The sequence below is a fragment of the Perca fluviatilis genome, chromosome 14 (genome assembly GCF_010015445.1).
Source record: "Perca fluviatilis chromosome 14, GENO_Pfluv_1.0, whole genome shotgun sequence".
Lineage (NCBI taxonomy): Eukaryota > Metazoa > Chordata > Actinopteri > Perciformes > Percidae > Perca > Perca fluviatilis.
This window is the reverse complement of record NC_053125.1, coordinates 37,502,446-37,516,849: the sequence shown is the minus strand read 5'-3', so window position 1 is coordinate 37,516,849 and position 14,404 is coordinate 37,502,446. Positions and strand designations below refer to the sequence as shown.

The following is a 14,404-nucleotide window of genomic DNA, read 5'->3' as shown; positions in this document are numbered from 1 at the left end:
TTTAGATTCATTGATAGTTTAGTTGTCACGATTTTGATGTTTATTTTGTGTAGACGTCACGAATTTTAAACGTGTGCAGGTCACGATTTTCTAACATGCTCTGGGGGGACACAACAACGGAGAAATGATGCGCCACACGCCAGCCACAACAACAGGACGGGCCACTACTCGCGGGACGCTATCCCCGGTCTCCTGGGTGAAAGTTCCGTGTTGTTTGACATCCCTGACCAACCTCCGTACGCGGATATTCAACGTATCAATACTTCTCGCTACCATCACCGTTCTGTAATCATGAAACATGCTTCCCATTGAAATACATTGCTTAAAAATTCGTAATCACCACACGAAAAACAACCCACATGATCACGTCCTGTCCACGACTCCATAGATTCAACAACGTGACCGTATCACGAAACATTGTGAGACTGGGCTGTGTGTGTGTTTTGCATCATTTTGGCCGATCTGAGTGAAGACTTTTTGAAACCTGCTGGTCCCAGGTGAAAACATTTGAAAATGCCCTCGCTACTTCGTTTGGACTGCAAAGCGTATCAATGATGTCATCGCCACGCCCTTCGACCTCTTACACCGCGACGACGACTCATAGCAACAACAACAACACCACCTACATAAACATGCATCGTCCTAATGCTCACAACCACACACAGACAGTATATAATGGACCAGCAGACCCCGTGTCTCTGGACGGAGACCAGTGAAGGATGTCAGAAGTCTCTTTCCCGGTGCTGGCTGAGCGTTACTGAGCAGCCTCCAGCTGAGCTTGAAGACGTAGATGTGACGTGAGCAACCTGTCTGAAAGTGTGAAGTCTTCTGGTAGCTGTGCCGAGAGAAATCTCAATCATTCCCAATCTTACAGAGATGGAGAGTGTAGGTATATGTAAGGAGATAACATAGACACAGGCTAATTACTGATCACTAACATGCTAGTTAACATTAGTCATTAAACCTCTCTCCATCTCCCTCTCTCTCCCACTCTCTCTCTCCCTCTCCCTCTCTCCCTCTCTGCCTGTCTCCCTCTCTCTAGTGTGTAACCCATGGTAATGTGTGATCACTGTGACAGGTGTGTGTCTCCATGGTAACGTGATATCACTGTGACAGGTGTGTGTCTCCATGGTAACGTGAGATCACTGTGACAGGTGTGTGTCTCCATGGTAATGTGAGATCACTGTGACAGGTGTGTGTCTCCATGGTAACGTGAGATCACTGTGACAGGTGTGTGTCTCCATGGCAACGTGAGATCACTGTGACAGGTTGGACAGGTTGGAGTCAAAGAGGAAATATTCAAACTTTTCTCTCAAACATCCTTCAACACACAAACCCTCCTTTCTATAGAAAAATAATGACCGCTCACAGGCTGACCTTACACACACACACACACACACACACAAAACACACACACACACACACACACACACACACAAACACACACACACACACACACACACATGCACACATTAATCATTTCTTTATGTCCACATAAAGAAAAATAGTACAGGGAAACAAATATTACAGATGCAATACGATATAAGACAAACTCATGGACAAGTGACACGCAGCAGATTTTCACAATAACACTTACAAGCACAAACCTGTGTGTGTTTCCTAGGCTACCAAATATGAAAACCAGTAGTGTGCACCTATAGCCCAGCTCTGAGATGATATTTAGGAGTGGTTGGTATTTAAATACCTTGGTGTAGAAAGACTCCTCCATGCTGGAATCAAAGCTGCAGCCTACCTCCAAAATATGCACCTCCCTGGACTCCTCATTGATAATAACTACATCTGGTGTATTGGCCACCAGAGGTAAGAGAGTACTAGGATTACTACTACTACTACTAGAGTTAATAGTACTACTACTAGTAGGATTACTACTGCAGTGGGGGAACATGGATAGTTTTACCTGAGAATGTTTGTACATTCTTACTGAGAGAGGGAAATGGTTTGATATGTCTTTCACTAGGAGGTCTACTAGTCTGTCATGACGTGCTATGTACATTCCTTTGTAGGCATGGCAACCATTTAGGATGTGAGACAGAGTTTCAGTGATATGTTCTGAGGTGTGATGCAAGCAATGAGGGACCTGAGTTGTGGGAAACCAGATAGAGAGGTTGAGTCTGGTAGGGAGGACTTGTAATCTGGCTTTTACTGTGAATGTGAGAATGTCCTCAGTGAGTGCAGAGTTCTTGAGGAATGAGTGAGACACAGAGTGATCAGCAAAGGGAAGACATGCAAGTTTTCCCTGAAGTCTCAGTCCGGTCCAGTGTTGATGTTATTGTTGATGTAAATCCATAAGTGTTCGCCGAGCACCTGCAGATGTTAGCAGGTGACTGTGACCACCATATGTGGCTGTTGCCTTGACGACAGTGTGAGGGTCAGTTATAATATCCTCTGAGACCATCACAGTCCCAGAGTCAGACCGCACCCACTCCAGTGACACTCCTGTTCTGATACAGAGGTCACTGAGATCTGGCCAGTCCGACCAGACCCCAAAACCAGCAGAGTGGGTATCCAGCTTTCCGCTGTTTTTTCTTTTGAATCCTAGGAAGTGGGGATCCGACTCCCTGGCTAATGGGACCTTGCGTCTTCTTAGGTCCAGGAACAGGGAGGATCGAGCCAGCTCCCGAACATCTTTATCGTCGCTGTTCAGCATGTTCAGAAGATGGGAAATCTGCATGCTGGTGTAGATCCACTCTATGTTTGGTACTCCCAGTCCCCCTTCCCACTGGGGGTGAAAGATAATGTCACGGGTGCTGTGTGTGTTGAGTCCAAACACAAAAACACACACTGCAGAAAGAGATGTGTTAAAAATGACATGTGTAGTCCCTGAACACACTCACCACATGTGTTAAAATTCTACACATGTTGTGTCATTTTTAACACAAGAGTTTTGTCATCTCTTTTTGCAGTGTATTCTCAAAGACTTTGGTAAGGAGACAATAAAAAAATTAGATGTAAATACTTAAAATTTCCTGTCCCGCCAAAGGTGAAAGAAATGCAATTTAAAATTATGAATAGGATTTATCCCACTAATGATTTCTTAAAACAGAGATTTAAAATGGATGTAGGAAACTGTACACTGCAAAGGAGATGTGTTAAAAATGACACAACGTGTAGAATTTTAACACATGTGGTGAGTGTGTTCAGGGACTACACATGTTGTGTCATTTTTAACACATCTCTTTTTGCAGTGCAGACACACACAGACAGACACACACACACACACACACACACACACACACACAGACACACAGACACAGACACAGACACACACACACACACACACACACACACACACACACACACCACACACACACACAACATACCCCCACACACACACACACATCCCACACACACACACACACAACACACTCCCCACACACACACACACATTAATACACACACACACACACACATCTTTCTCTCTTCTCCACACACTCACCACACTCCCTCTCACACTCTCACTCTCTCTCTGTCTCCTGTCTCACTCTCTGTCCTGTCTCTCTCTCTCTCTCTCTCTCCTCTCTCTCCTCTCCCTCTCCTCTCTCTCTCTCTCTGTCTCTGTCTGTCTCTCTGTCTCTGTCTCTCTCTCTCTCTCTCTCTCTCTCCTCTCCCTCTCCCTCTCCCTCCCCCTCTCTCTCTGTCTCTCTCTCTCTCTGTCTCTCTCTCTCTCTCTCTGTCTCTCTCTCTCTCTCTCTCTCTCTGTCTCTCTCTCTCTGTCTCTCTGTCTCTCTCTCTGTCTCTCTCTCTCTCTCTCTCTCTCTCTGTCTCTGTCTCCCTCTCCCTCTCTCTCTCTCTCTGTCTCTCTGTCTGTCTCTCTCTCTCCTGTCTCTCTCTCCCTCCCTCCCTCTCTCCCCCTCTCTCTCTCTCCTCTCTCTCTCTCTCTCTCTCTCTCTCTCTCTCTCCCTCTGTGAGTCTGTCTTGTAATGGCAAAAATTACATTTAAGCATTATTCCTTATATTCTCATGTTTTAATTAGCACATTGCATTTTCTTACATTAATGAAAAGACAGTTTATCTCATCCTTGCATGTGGAGTGAATTTTGTTTAACCTCAGAGACAGAGAGTCTGAGAGAAAGTGTTTGTTTGAACTGATAAACTGCAAGGCCACAGTAATACTTTCTCCCTTCCCAGAGCTAGTTCCTGCCTTGTCAGTTTAGATGTCCGGGGAGCATGACCCCAGCTGGGGCAGAAAGGTACAGAGAAGGTACAGAGGATTAGATGAAGTGGTTTTATGACGGGTGTCTGGGTTTTTCTGATAAATGCAGGCACTGGATATATATCTTAACGGTTGTCAGAGAGAAGCGTCTAAAAGGTTTTCTATCTTTGTTGTTTTTAAGAAATGTACAAAGTCAGGTATACAAGTGATTGTGTTCGAACGTCACTCCCCCTGTGCCAATGTGCATTTAAGCTTACTGTTTCCTTTACCCATTTGAAGAATCTCCTCCACACTGAGCTGCATGCTCCTTGTGAACTTGTATTCCTCCTATTTGCAAATATATCTTTAATAAAATACAAAAACCCAACTTGGTTTTAGTCTCAGACTGTCTTATTTGTTTCAATGTACTAAACTCTGAAAACTTCCCCCCTGCTGCAAAGGAAACTTCAACTACAGTCTCACCCTCTCTCCCTCTCTCTCCCTCTCTCCCCCTCTCCCTCTCTCCTCTCCTCTCTCTCCTCTCCTCTCCCCTCTCCTCTCCTCCTCTCCCTCTCTCCTCTCTCCTCTCTCTCCCTCTCTCTCCCTCTCCTCTCTCCCTCTCTCCCCTCTCCCTCTCTCCTCTCTCCCCTCTCCCTCTCTCCTCTCTCCCTCTCTCCTCTCCCTCTCTCCCTCTCTCCCTCTCCCTCTCTCCCTTTCCCTCTCCCTCTCTCTCTCCCTCTGTCTCTGTCTCTGTCTCTGTCGCTCTCCCTCCCTCCCTGCCTGTCTCCCTCTCTCTCGTGTGTAAACAAGTCCCCAGGAGGAGCTCCATGTCTAAAAGCCACCATGGGCTTAGTGGATAGGGTGGTACGGTGGTACTGCCCCCCATGGCCCAGAAAGACTTCTCACATAGACTTTGCATGGCGAAAGAAACGTCTATATTTCAGCGGATAATTAGTTTCGGGGTATATCAACTTACCAGCCTGAACAATGAAAGGGTCCTTGTTTAAAATGTCACGTTTTTAACATTTTTAACATTCACTAGAAGAGAATCCACAATTATTAAATTTGGCATGATGAACGTGCATAATGGACACGAGCAGACCCATGGTAGTGCGCTCGCCCGCTCACATGACTGTTCTCCTGAGCTCATGTAGCTGTAATAATGGATATATGATCACATGACTGTTCTCCCGAGCTCTTGTTGCTGTAATAATGGATATAGCTTAGGGTTGTAATTCACCATGTGTTCTATTAATACGTCCATGGTATTACAGGGCTCGACATAAGCAATGGCCCGATGACCCGGGGCCAGTAAAAACATATGTCGGGCTGGTTGTAGCCACAGTCACAGTCTGTCTGCTGCATCAGCAAAACGTCATAAAAAGTGGCACGAAGCGTGTGAATTTTAACATTTAACATTTTCACCTCAGGTAATTTCTAACCAATTAATTTGGATACAAGCGTTGCATTTTCACGCAGCACATGTAACTGACTGGAAACGTTACCGAGGATTATTTACCGCCGATGGCGCAGATGAACTAACGCTACACTCGTTACTGTAAGTAGCCTACAATAAACCCTCCATGATTAAAGAGTCAATACTTACCCACCTACCTGTTGTACAGGCATAAACATGTAGAAACCGATATCTCAGTCTGTACTGTCTGTCCACTCTCGTCCACCGCGTTGTGCAAACACAGCTCTACTCTGCAAACAGCGACTTTACAAACAAGCTAAAATGAAAGATGTCAGTTTGTAGTCTAAACGTCTTAATTTGCAACCAATCTTGAACTTTGGACAGACTCTTGTAAACGTAGCTGCTGTCTAAACGAGCCCTCCTCTCCGCTGGAGCGGTAAACCTGTGGATATATTATAAGCCCAAAACAAATACATGTGGCTACTTAATATGCACGTGAATGACGCCACGTTCTTTATTGTTGATTATGTTGCCGGTTATATTATGTAGCATCAACATTGTCTTATTTCAAATTAGGCATACAGGACTAATCTGAAATCATTTTCTAGTTAACTAGCCTATCTAGTTATCATTATGGATTTTCCATGTTTTTAGGGGTTTGCTTACACTAATACATGTAAGAAATATAGAATTAATTTAGTAAGAAAGTGAAAATATCAAACAAGATGATGGTATTAGGTATAATTTTATTTTCTTTATTTGAAAGTCTGGCACCTGGAGCGTCTGCTTAAAAAAATTCTGGCCCTTGGATAAATGTAGTTGATGACCCCTGGTCTAGCTTTACTGCTAATGGCACAACATCCACTGGCAGTGGCTAGCTGGGTATTTATATATTAATATATATATATATATATATATATATATATATATATATATATATATATATATATATATATATATTATAGCTGGGTTAGGACCATTTCCTGAAGCTTCATGGTAGGTATATTTTCCTGCTTTTTTGTCCTTTGCCAATCACACCTATGATATTTCTTTCAGGGCCAAACTCTGATATACTGGCCCCGGGGGCCAGTGGGGATTTTTTTTTAATGTTGAACCCTGGGTATTATCTTATGAAGTTATGATACATCTGAGGGATGTATGTATGCTGTAAAGCATGCTACGTGGATGTAACGTCATTAGCGTTTCCCAAACTGGCGGGGCTATTGGCTAGCTAACTAGTTGCTAACATCAGGGTTAGCTAGCATGGCTGTATTAAGATCATGCCTACATAACGTTACTACAGACATAGTGATTACATCGCCCTGGTTCTCTCTTATGATCCATCCGAGGGCTGTATGCTGTAAAGCTTGTAACTTGGATGAGAGATGAAGCCATGGATGAGCTCTGTTCACCAAACTGCAGGCTAACCCCGCAGTCACATTAGCTACAAGAAACAGAGACAAAGCGACAGGCTACCATTCATTTTCAAAGGGAGTGGCCGTTTGCCAGCAACAAGTGACGAGCTTGCCGCTGCCACGAGCAAGGCGGGGCCACAATAGTCAAGAAGTCTATTTTATGCAATTGCTGAGCGATGCGACAAAGTGACAGCCAATCAGAGTGAAGGCAGCGTGACGTAGGTCAGTGGCTCGAGTTGAAGAAAATAATTCAAGATGGCGGAAAACGCTTCAGAACATCGTATTTCTGTATGTATCTGATATGTTTTGGCATTTTATCTCATATATTTTGTTACTTTTATCAAGAAATATACTTTTAAATCCAAAAATATCGTTCTTGTGACTTAACGAGACCTCAGAAGTAACTTTTAAGACGTGCTTGAAGGTAGCACCGGAGAATTTCTGTTTACTGTTGCCAAGCAACCAGGAGTAGGCTATAGGCACGCCCAGGAACACCCACAAGCGAGTGCATGTCACTCTCTTTTGTAGCTAATGTGACTGTGGGGTAAATGCTAACGCTAGTTAGTAGCTAGCTAGCTATTAGCATGACATAATGATTAAATCTCCTTGGTTGTCTAGCTAAATACATCTATCGTTTATTTAGCTAAGCATGTAAAAGATCGGGAACAACGAAAACACAATGTTTGTTTGTGTGTGTATTTATGTGTTTCTGTCTGTCTGTGTGTTTCTGTGTGTGTGTGTGTCTCTGTCTGTGTGTGTGTCTCTCTCTCTCTGTGTGTGTCTGTCTGTGTGTGTGTCTCTCTCTGTGTGTGTGTGTCTCTCTGGTGTTTGTCTGTCTGTGTGTGTGTGTGTGTGTGTGTGTGTGTGTGTGTGTGAGTATGTGTGTGTGTGTGTGTGTGTGTCTGTGTGTGTGAGTATGTGTTGTGGTGTGTGTGTGTGTGTGTGTGTGTGTGTGTGTGTGTGTGTGTGTGTGTGTGTGTGTGTGTGTGTGTGTGCGTAACATTAACCCAGAGTAACGTAATGGAGTCAGACACGTTGGACAGGTTGGAGTCAAAGAGGAAATATTCAAACTTTTCTCTCAAACATCCTTCAACACACAAACCCTCCTTTCCATAGAAAGGTTGGAGAGAATAATGACCTCTCACAGGCTGACCTAACACACACACACACACAGAGACTTGGTCCAATCTCCAAAGACTTGGTACTATTTATATTTTGCATATGTAGCTTACAAATAAACCTTTGCATATCTGCAACAAAGTCTCTTTGATTGAAGTGGTATCATATGAAACTAGACCATGTTAGGAATCCATTCAAACCGAGCATGGCATGGTAGGTTGGGGGGGGCTATAGGGGGCTAAATAATGCTCCAAAGTTAGGCTACATTTTACAGAGAGAAAAAATGGCATGGCCATTTTCAAAAGGGCCCATTGACCTCTGACCTCCAGATATCTGAATGAAAATGGGTTTTATGGGTACCCACGAGTCTCCCCTTTACAGACACACACACTTTATGATAAGCCATGCAGTTTTTACTGGAAAACTATCTTGGTTTTACCAAATGATGTACAGATTTTTAAATGGCTTGAACTATAGTGCATATAGCTGCCGGGTCATATTTTCATAAAAAAACTGAATCATCAGTAAATGTTTGATTTTCTTGTGATGTGAATAAAATACAAAACACTGCTGATCAGACTGATAGACAGTAATTATCATTTTATTATAGGGTGGAACTTCCCGTTAACATATTCATACACTGTGAACAAACAGAAGAGAAATGATCACTTTATATTTCTTTCTCTTCATTACTGAATCAAAAACGTTCAACTTATTACATTCATTATAGTCAGAATAAAGGTGATTTAACGAGCCTTTCTTTACAGAATCACAGAAACATTCATCTCATTTTCACAATTATCAGATTAAACTCAAACTGTAAATCATTGTTCTTGCTACACAGTGATTTTAATACAGACATCAGATGAGATTAAAAGCTCAATGAGCCAGACAGAAAGCCATCTCATCATTTCCTTTATTTATGTATTTAAAAGTTTAAACAGCTGCAGAGGATGCAAACATTTTTCTGCAACACATTTTTTAATGTGAGACTTTTGATCTGAAGTCTTCAGTGTTTCTCTCCATTTTAAATGTTGCAGAATATTTCAGTATTTGTGGATCTGCTCCATCCTGCTGGTCACTCTGCAGGCTCACTCTCTGATTGGCTGCCAGCTGGAAAACCATCTAAACCAATGGAGAGCAGCTTTCTAAAGTAAACATTATATTAAAGTAAGAGACTCAGAAGTTATTTCCTGTCTGCGTACCTCTTTAGGAGACTAGCAGCAGGTCCTGAGTTGATTGATTCCAACGGGAGAAGTGAACATGAACACAGATTATGAGTGGTTCTTTCACCCTGTAATCACCAAAGTAAATATTGGAGCCATTCTTCAACAATTGTGTGTGTTTGTGTGTGTGTGTGTGGTGTTAATTTTATCACCTATTTTTAATTTAGTCTTAGTCTTGTGCCAAATGTCCTTGATAGTTTTAGTCATATTTAGTCACTCACATATCTTTTTTTGTTAGTCAAGTTTTAGTCGACTAAAAGTCTCGTTAGTTTAGTCTAGTTTTAGTCAAAACATTTAAAAAAATCTTTTTACTCTCTCTCTCTCTCTCTCTCTCTCTCTCTCTCTCTCTGTGCACGTGCACACACACACACCGGTTCTGGTGGTTGATGAACGCAGATATGTGCTGTTTAGCAGAGGGCCAGGTGGGTAGCGCACTGCCATGAGTCCATGATGCTAATGTCTGATTACTCGACATTTTCATTGTGATATTTTGTGAGTAAATTCTGAATCTGCAACGTTCTCTGTAAGGTAAATCAGCAAGTTAGTAGTTGGGTATACAGGGGAGTTGCATTGGAAGTGGTTTGGGGTCCTTCTTTAAGTAATTTGGGGGTAGGCTACAATATGGTTTTGATGAATTCTACAAGCAGCAATACCACAGGCCAAGCAATTGCCCGTTTCAAACAGGCACATTTTCATCGGGCACTGCACTAGTTGGTTAAATGTCATAATTACCTGACAAAATACACTTGTTGAATGATTTTTGTTGAATGCAACTTTGTTAAATGGTTTTATATCGAGCCTCTTCCTTCATGCAAATACAATCGTACACAGACACACGGCTCTACAGCACCAGGGCTCCTGGGCTCTACAGCACCAGGGCTACTGGGCTCTACAGCACCAGGGCTACTGGTCTCTACAGCACCAGGCCTCCTGGACTCTACAGCACCAGGGCTTCTGGGCTCTACAGCATGTTGTTTTTTTTGCCAGCGGTTACATACATTTCTCCGGCCGTTCTGTTTAAGAGTGGCTTCACCAGCAGGCTAAACCTGTCTCCTCCCCTTGCCCGGGACCGGGCCACATCGTTACGCGCTGTAGCGGTTTCTGCAGCAGGCTCAACCGGGCTTCCTCCCTCCCCCGCCCGGGCCACATCGCTACCTGGATGTGTGACGGCTAGACGAAAAAAAGGGGACACGCCGAGTCTCTAGATGAGCTGCAGCCGATTGAACCGTGCTTGGTTAAATAAAGTTGTGGGGAAAAAAATCCTGGGAACCAATCAGTTGGCCTGTTTGGAACAGGCCCACACTCCAAACCGGCCCTGCACTAGTTCTATCTCATGATCACCAGGGTGGGGCTTGGGGTTGCCGTAGCTACCCCTAGGATTCCCATAGCAACCCATCAGCACCCCCAAGAAATTGCTGTGGTGTAAAAAATATACAGTACAGGCCAAAAGTTTGGACACAACTTCTCATTCAATGCTTTATTTTCCTTTATTTTCATGACTATTTACAATGTAGATTCTCACTGAAGGCATCAAAACTATAAATGAACACATATGGAATTATGTAGTTAACAAAAAAGTGTGAAATAACTGAAAACATGTCTTATATTTTAGATTCCTCAAAGTAACCACCCTTTGCTCTGATTACTGCTTTGCACACTCTTGGCATTCTCTTGATGAGCTTCAAGAGGTAGTCACCTGAAATGGTTTTCCAACAGTCTTGAAGGAGTTCCCAGAGATGCTTAGCACTTGTTGGCCCTTTTGCCTTCACTCTGCGGTCCAGCTCACCCCAAACCATCTCGATTGGGTTCAGGTCCGGTGACTGTGGAGGCCAGGTCATCTGGTGCAGCACCCAATCACTCTCCTTCTTGGTCAAATATCCCTTACACAGCCTGGAGGTGTGTTTGGGGTCATTGTCCTGTTGAAAAATAAATGATGGTCCAACTAAACACAAACCGGATGGGATGGCATGCAGGATGCTGTGGTAGCCTTGCTGGTTCAGTATGCCTTCAATTTTGAATAAATCCCCAATAGTGTCACCAGCAAAGCACCCCCACACCATCACACCTCCTCCTCCATGCTTCACGGTGGGAACCAGGCATGTAGAATCCATCCGTTCACCTTTTCTGCATCGCACAAAGACACAGCGGTTGGAACCAAAGATCTCAAATTTGGACTCATCAGAGAAAAGCACGGGTTTCCACTGGTCTAATGTCCATTCCTTGTGTTTCTTGGCCCAAACAAATCTCTTCTGCTTGTTGCCTCTCCTTTGCAGTGGTTTCCTAGCAGCTATTTGACCATGAAGGCCTGATTCACTCAGTCTCCTCTTAACAGTTGTTCTAGAGATGTGTCTGCTGCTAGAACTCTGTGTGGCATTCATCTGGTCTCTAATCTGAGCTGCTGTTAACTTGCGATTTCTGAGGCTGGTGACTCGGATGAACTTATCCTCAGCAGCAGAGGTGACTCTTGGTCTTCCTTTCCTGGGGCGGTCCTCATGTGAGCCAGTTTTGTTGTAGCTCTTGATGGTTTTTGCGACTGCACTTGGGGACACATTCAAAGTTTTCGCAATTTTCCGGACTGACTGACCTTCATTTGTTAAAGTAATGATGGCCACTTGTTTCTCTTTACTTAGCTGATTGGTTCTTGCCATAATATGAATTCTAACAGTTGTCCAATAGGGCTGTCGGCTGTGTATCAACCTGATTTCTGCACAACACAACTGATGGTCCCAACCCCATTAATAAGGGAAAAATCCACTAATGAACCCTGACAAGGCACACCTGTGAAGGTAAAACCATTTCAGGTGACTACCTCATGAAGCTCATTGAGAGAACACCAAGGGTTTGCAGAGTTATCAAAAAAAGCAAAGGGTGGGTACTTTGAGGAAACTGAAATATAAGACATGTTTTCAGTTATTTCACACTTTTTTGTTAAGTACATAATTCCATATGTGTTCATTCATAGTTTTGATGCCTTCAGTGAGAATCTACAATGTAAATAGTCATGAAAATAAAGAAAACACATTGAATGAGAAGGCGTGTCCAAATTTTTGGCCTGTACTGTATATATTTTCATTAATGTGTTAATTTATATTCTAAAAATAATAAATACATTAATTAAACATATCGATTATTTTCAGAACAAAAACGTGGAGCAAACACAGGTGATACTATTTGGCCAATGGGTGCAGCACACATTAAACATTTGACCTTACTTCCGCAGTAACATATTTACACAGAAGAAGAGTGCACTATTTGGAGCCGTTAGGATTAGCAAGGTGAGTATAATGTTAGTAATTGGTCGTTTTTTACTACCGAAACATCAAAATGTGGAGACTTTTAAAGAAAATCTGTAAATGAGAGGGTTAGGGTTAAATAAAGTTTAATATATATATATATATGATATATAAAATGGATACAGCATATTATTGCAATATTTTCTGTAATTTCGGTAATACTGTATCGATACACAGACACCAAGTATGGATCTATTATTATATATGTGTTGGTCAGTCTGTCTGCTTGACACAATCTGATTTTGCAGAAATATAATTGAAGTGAGATGAACAGAGAAATGTATCTTTTTAGATAAAACAGATGTTGACAAAGTTTCCTTTTCGGGACATCATTTGAAATTGGAAAAAAGGTAATAAATTAATGTTGTGGGAAGATTAGTCTTTGCAACCCTTTTCTTGGCCCGCATGTGTGCTGATGGCCCTGCTGTGTGTCGCAGTGTTGATGCTCCCCCTCCACACTGACAGCGGCCCGATGGTTCCACACTGCCTGCACGTCTCCGCCAATCAGAAGCTGGCCTGCGCCTACACACTAGGTAACACACACACACATAGTAGCGCTGCTTAAATGGAGTGAGTTAGTTTTCAAGATCATTTGTGTTTACTGGTGCCAGTGTAGAGCTGTAGGCTCCTCATAAAGATGATGACTTCCAGGGCTATTTAAAGTTTTAAGAATTAGCTGTTTTTTTATTTCAATAAACAGATAAAAATTATGCCGAACTAACAACATCATGATGCAGATTTAGTAAAAAGTCTGAATTGAAACTTTGTCAGGTCTGTTGTAAGATGACAAACAAAGAAGTTTTAAAACCGTTTTAGTGGACGGAGTCTGGTTCTATCAGGGCTAACAAAGGGTTACCACAGAAACACAACTGTCTGTCTGTCTGCCTGTCTGTGTGTCTGTGTGTCTGTGTGTCAACCTGTCTGTCTGCCTGTCTGTCTGTCTTGTGTGTTCAGTATGATAACTCTCTGTCTCTCTCAGGTCTTCTCACCATGGTGTTTCTACGGTGAGATCACGCTGCCTCCGCTGTTTTGAGGGACAGCCTCATGACCTCCGACACACACACACACACACACATATACACACACAGACACACACACACAGAGACACACAATCTCAGAGACACACAAACACACACACACAGACACACACACAAATGGAGCGCTGCAGCGGGAGAGAAAACTTCATTTAAACTAGACCAGAGACAGTCCAAGCTGTGGCTCGGGGTCCTGAAGAGGTCTTCATCATTTACATTACATGTCATTTAGACTTGTGTCATATCCACTGCTCCACCGTTCATCTAGCTATGGATCAATAAAGGTTTCTTTGGAAGTCAGACAGCGTGCAGCCGGAGTGTTTGGAGCTTTCTAATGAATGTGTCAAGTGTTTGAAAAAATTTAAATATTTTGGGAAAAATGTGAAATATTAAAAGACAAACAATCTGTTTTAAAAAACTGTGAAAATAAAGATTTTTGTTTGTTTGAATAACTTTATTGGTATTCTTACATCTAAAGAGTTAAACAGGAGAATAATATTATAAGAATAATAATGGTCATGAATAGTTATTAAACAATCTTTTATGCAAACTAATTATCTCAAAATTAACTGTGACAAATCAGACACGATCATCATCGGTCCCAAATTCCTCTTCATATCATGGCACAACCTTTGCTTCACAATCTATAACTCCACTCTGTCTCCCTCCTCACATCTACACCATCAGGATGCTTCACCATCTATAACTCCACTCTGTCCCTCTCCTCACATCCACAACATCAGGAGT

At 42.6% G+C, this 14,404-nt stretch overlaps 1 long non-coding RNA gene across 1 annotated transcript; it reads left to right on the top strand.

Moving 5' to 3' along the window:
• The first annotated feature begins 1,713 nt into the window (after positions 1-1,713).
• Positions 1,714-3,300, top strand: LOC120573343. Its single transcript, XR_005641690.1, has 3 exons — positions 1,714-1,803; positions 2,666-2,668; positions 3,276-3,300. It is a non-coding gene; the product is annotated as an uncharacterized LOC120573343 (long non-coding RNA).
• The last annotated feature ends 11,104 nt before the right edge of the window (positions 3,301-14,404 follow it).